The following is a 6,000-nucleotide window of genomic DNA, read 5'->3' as shown; positions in this document are numbered from 1 at the left end:
ACGCGACAGGCAAGCTCTTTTAGGCTGTTCTAACCTTCGGGCCAAAAAGCCTTGGTCGGACGAGCCCAGGCAGCAGCCGACGCCAATGGGGTCTCGTCCTAGGTATCCCCACCTAATGTTTGTACGGGCCGTCCCATTAAGGGGCGGTCCTTGCATGCCTCCTTCGTATTCTTCTGAAGAGGCCAAATAAATGGTTTTAGCGACACCAGAGGCATGTGACATTATTCGTGAATACATATTACTAACGATAATAAAATAGGCACAAAAAAGATGCAAACAGGACGCTAGGGATCATCGTGTGTACATATTTCTCTGTCGCTGTTTCAGTTGCGCTAGTAATATGTACTCAAGGGAAAATCAACTCGCCCAACTTTCAGCTTTAACTGTAACATCTTGTTCATGTCATAACCTGTTAATCGTGTTTGCCGTGCACTCACGTCCTTCCATGCCAATTTTGGTATATCTCAGTTTAAAGAAACGACGAGTGCGCCCACACGTAGGCGGCTAGACAGAGAGAAACGGTCAAACTTCCTTGCGTACGCAAAGAAATGCTTCGCATTTCATAAACACTGGTACTCGATATTCACTCATTCAAAGGTTCGTCACTTGAGGAGAGACACGGCAAGGTGTGCGCTCCCCAGTAACTGGCTAACCTGCGCCTCTGGTTATGCATACACTGCCACACAGCGCTTCAGTAATACGGGGGGCAGAGTTCGTAGCTTGAACACGCCAAGGGCGTTCCGCTTCCCTCAGGTGTATCTCTCGCTGCGCCAAAGCACTCACTTGTCCGGCGTTCACGCTCTGACGTCGTTGCCTTTCTAAGCGCTTAATGCAGCACTTTTCTTGGTGCCATCCCACTCTAAGCAGTAGGCGGCAAAGAAATACCGTTGGTGCGTGTGGAAGCTGTACTACGCTGTCGACGAGGCGTCACGCTCTAGCACGACGCGAAAGAGAAAATTTTGGGGACTCCAGCTTCGATTTCAAACGTAGAACGCGATAGCGTAATCGGGCCCCGCTCGCATCACCTTCCTAATCGCTAGCCTGGCTTTGCTTCTCGGTGGACAACTCAGTCGTGCCGCAACTAAAGGAACGTCTATGAGCGTAGCATAGGCCCTTTCAAACTGTCCTAGAATGCCTACTGCAAGTACAGTTGCGAATAGTCCACTGCACCGTAATTCTTTTTACAAGTTCGCAAAGTACTCACTACGCGTCCGTAAGGCAACACGCGCACCAGCGCATCTGCCCACCTTGTTGATGCCGTTACTGCTGATTATTAATTATGCCTTAACGCTTTCTCATGTGCAGGCCTTTAAACCAGCCACTCGTTGTGCAACCCATATGTTTTGAGGCCTGGTGAAATTCTACGCTAGTGCCACGCCATACTACATGTGTTGACACTGCTCGCGCTACTTAACATTCCTATAGTACTTTTTTTTTCCTAAGCAGGCACGGGCTTGGGCATGGCTCGGCGGTAGAACACCTGCTGCCCACGCAGAATGCCTGGTTTAGAATCCCAATCGAGCCGAATTTTTTAAAATAATTTATTTGCATCCTCTTTGATTTTTCGCTCATGGACGACGCTTATTTTTCGATCACAACCAACGACGCCGACGCCGGAATTTCTGCGAAACGAGGTCTTTAACGAGAATCGCGAGTTGATTTAGTTGGTGGATGTCCATTGTGGAATAACTAATAGCGCAGCAAGATTTGTGCTATGTCCTTTTCTTCTATCTCTCCGGGTTTTAACCTTGTTGCGCTGTTATTTGTTATTCGATGAGCTCTTTAACGCTGTCACGTTAAAACACTTCACTGCGCCGTTACCGAATTGCAACAGCCGTAGAGTTTCCTGCAATATTGCAATTGTACAATATTGCAGATGTGTTCTCTGCCGGCGCTCGTTAGTGTCATGATTCAGTACTTCACCTGTCCTAGAGGCTGACACCGCCCCCTGCCGACAACGCTGTGAGAAGAAGAAGGTGCTCGAGAAACAAGGCACGTTTATGAAGCCTCGTGCACGAGTGTCGGATGAGCAGTTTTACGCACTCGATCTAGGACATCACGCCCTGGCAGTCCCACATATTTGGCGCGATAACGTGGTGGTGGAAACAGCACATATGTTATTGTCTGTAAAGATGTTTCCATGATACAAATTACAAATATTTATTTGAAAACCTCACCGTTAAAAAACAAGCAGAGAAATACACTTCACGCATAAATCACCAGACATGATCGAGAAAAATCACATGACACTGCTAGGCCAAGTAGCACATTTACCGGGTTTACCTGCAACAAGGCTCTATTGATAGGGGGAGAACCTAACCGTCTCGAAAAAAAAAGTTAAAGCAGCTTCCCACGAGTGGCGCGAAGCCTGAAGGAAGGGCGGAGCTGGGCGACCTGTCCTGCTTGTCCTCATTTTTCTATTTTTTTTCTTCCTCTCTTTGTGTCTCCTTCTCTCTGTTTTTTCTATCTTTTTCTTCTGTGTGTATTTATATTTCTGTATTTCTGTATCCATTTGTCTCTCTCTTGTCTATTTTTTTCCAGTTATTTCTCGATATTTCTCTCTTCTTCTATCTCTTTCTTTCTCTGTACTCGATATCTTGCCCATCAGGTTATTGCATCCCACGCCGGACAAATTGGTGTACGTGTTCTGGGAGCAAAGCAAAAATGAAGAGGACGAAGAGAGGGCATGCCACTTCATGACGGTGATAGACTTGTATCCGTTCTACACTGGCGAACGGTCGTCTTAAAGAGCTCCGCTGTTAAAAGACGCAGTGGGGTAAAATTTGCCACATGTACACATGCACTAGACCAATCTCATAGGTCTCGTCACATGGGTTGTTCACCTATAAATTCGCGGTGAGAGCTCTGAATGTACCACATACAGCACAGTGTAGCACATTTAATATATATAAATCTTCTTGTTGCAGGTTTTCGATTTACCGAAGCTTGAAAGATTATGTGGGTACAAAATATTTAGCACAACGCTCAAAGCCTGTAAACTTCTGATTGCAATATTGCGCACTTGACTTGTGTGCACAGAGGCGAACACGAAGATAATTTGCTGGCACCGCAGACCACTAAATTCCCGCAAACAGATTAGGTGCAAATCCCGATGACCCAAACAAGAGACCCAACCTTTTTTTAACTGTTCATCTGTGCACCTGATACGTTACCAAATTGCTGTACTACATCAACAATTCTTTCAATGCTTGGTTTGTCAGTGCAGAAAAACGCAATATCGTCTGCATATATGCTAATATTTTAACTGAATTTTCGAGCAGTCTAAAACAATGAATAATATTAAACTGAATGAATAATATGCAAGCATATTGGTTCTAAGTACAGAGAAAATAAGAGCAGTGAAATAGGACATCCCTGCTTAACAGAAGAGTGGATAGATGAAGGCCTCTAGAGATGGTTTACAATTAGGCGGGTTGCAACAAAGTTTGACAACAATGATTGCAACAAAGTTTGACTCTTTTTAGCAGAGTTGAGCTTACATTAGCTTGCTGTAGAAGGGAAGACAAAAACGTGTGAGAAACACGGTCGAATGCTTTTACAAGGCCAACTTTCAGGAGGCGACAGTGCTTGAGGCCATGCACTTAGATTTAAGTCCACGTTAAAGAACCCCCGGAGGTCGAAATTTCCAGTGCCCGCCACTACGGTGTCTCTCATTATGATATGATGGTTTTGGGACGAAAACCCCAAGAATCATTAATATTACTGCAGCCAATGCGCTGTCACTTAAAAAAATCCGTATATGCAATGTGTTGAATTTCCTATTACTATGACAATGATTTTCGCCCTATGATTTATTATACCGTATTTACAGCTGGGTAATTCTACGCCAAACGTCCCAGCCATTTTGGCGACCATCTCAAATCCATTCCAAAAAAATCGTGCTGATTTATTTCACTGAAAACAGTGAGTTGCCAAAATATTTTGGAGGGAAACAATTTTTGGTCACGTGGGAGCCTTCTGAATTTCCCAGAATGTCGTATGGGTGTTGCATGTAAAAAAAAATTATTCTAAAAGTGCCGTTGCTTGTTTGAATACCAAATTTGGTTTACGTATTAAGGAAAGTCGTTTGTGTAAGTTGTTTGAAGCTAAATATTATTACAGCAATTTTTCTGACATATAGCCCTTCGGGAATTAGGACAAAATGTTCAATGTGTCTATTGTTTCTGTTGCTAGATTGCGCTTTTATGAACATCTGAGTAATGCATACTTACTCTACGAAAGGTATATTTTGCCTGAAAAATAGTTTCAGACTTTTCACCTTTCTAGACTTTACGAGAAAAATCACGAATTTCAAAAAATCGTGATTTTGGTCCACATTGAGACACAGTTTGCACCACGTGGTGCTCCAATTAAAATCACCTTTATACCTCAATCGCAAGCAAATAAGCCGTTTTTCTTATGTGACAATTTTTGTTTTAAAGAAAATAATTTTTGAAGTTCCCCATTGATGTCTACCTTACAATTTGGTCAAGCAGCAGCTTGCTTACTGACGATCCCCATCGCCGTCAATGGGGAAATTCAAAAATTTTCTTCCCTAAAACAAAAATTGTAATGATAACACTTGTCATACGAGATGAACGGCTTATTTGCTTAAATCCCGGCCTAATTCCCGGAGGCGTATATGGCAGAAAATTGCAGTAATATTATTAAGCTTCAAACACCTCACACAGGCGCCTTTGTTTAATACTTAAACCAAATTTAGTATTCAAACAAGAAACGACATTCTGAGAAATTTGGAAGGCTCCCACGTGACCAAATTTTTTTTCTCTACGAAATATTCTAGTGATTCACTGTTGTCAGTGCCATAAAGCAGCACGTTCTTTATTTTCGAATACATTTGAGATGGTCGCCAAAATGGCTGGGACGTTTGGCATGGAATGACCCAGCTGTATATGAGCGGTGCACAGTATTTCGGGTACGTTTCTATATTACTACGGAAATAGGCAGGAAAGAAGTAGATATATACTTAGAAACATAGCCATGATGGCTGAAAATTGGGTGTTGGATTGACAGTTACGTCTAATGTTTTCACGTTATTTATTGTGGCTCAGTCGTTAATGAAAATAGCACACCTGTTGTTCTTGATGCGTACACTGAAAATAAAGTGGTGGCTGCTTTAGAAACGTCGGGTGCTCGACACCACTGTCCTTCGCTCGTGTCGTGGAACATCGTGAAGAGACTTACCGTCTTTAATAATGGCTGGGCTGAAGCCATGTGCACATGAAAGCTATACACAGCAGATTACATTTCAGGGAGGGAGAGAGACTGTACAAAGGACAAGCAAAATATTCAACCAGACACGTGCGCTTGGTTATCCTGCATAGAGTGACGAGGTTTAAAGGGCCCCTCACCACCCCAAGTTCAAAGACGAGGGAGTGGTTTCTTTCTCGCTTTCACTACGCTTCATACAGGCGACATCTCCCCCTCGCCACTTATTTTTTAAAAACACGTGTGCAATGACAGCGCTAAGCGTGGAGTCTACCAGGATTTCGCGCTTGTCGGCCACACGCGGTAATCTCCGAATGCGCAGCCGAAAATACACAAAATTAAGTGTAATCAGCTGATGGCACGCGATAGTCACGCGAGACAAGGAAGAATGGGTGGGGGGGGGGCGGCTGCATGGAACAGCAGCGCAGGAGACAATTCACACCTGATGTTTCCCGTATATGAACCAATCGAGAGTATGTACCGTAATGACGTCACGTGAATCCTGGTTTCTACGTCACGAAGTATGGAAGAAAGACGAGAAACGCCAAGAATGACGCGCTCGTGTTTTGTATATTCAGAGGCTAGTGAGGGGCCTTTTAAGGAATAACATGGTCTAGCGGAGCTGGGCGGCTTTCCGACATCACGATCTGGATGACGCGAGGGTCAGACGGGGCCAGTCAGAATCGACTGCAGCAGGCAGCCGACATCGTGAGCGCATACGCACGAAAGTGCAGCTTGACCTGTTCCCCTCAAAAGTTTGAGCTTGTTCTC

Source organism: Rhipicephalus sanguineus, chromosome 1, assembly GCF_013339695.2.
Source record: "Rhipicephalus sanguineus isolate Rsan-2018 chromosome 1, BIME_Rsan_1.4, whole genome shotgun sequence".
In the NCBI taxonomy this organism is placed as follows: Eukaryota; Metazoa; Arthropoda; class Arachnida; order Ixodida; family Ixodidae; genus Rhipicephalus; species Rhipicephalus sanguineus.
Note: the sequence above shows the minus strand (reverse complement) of the source record.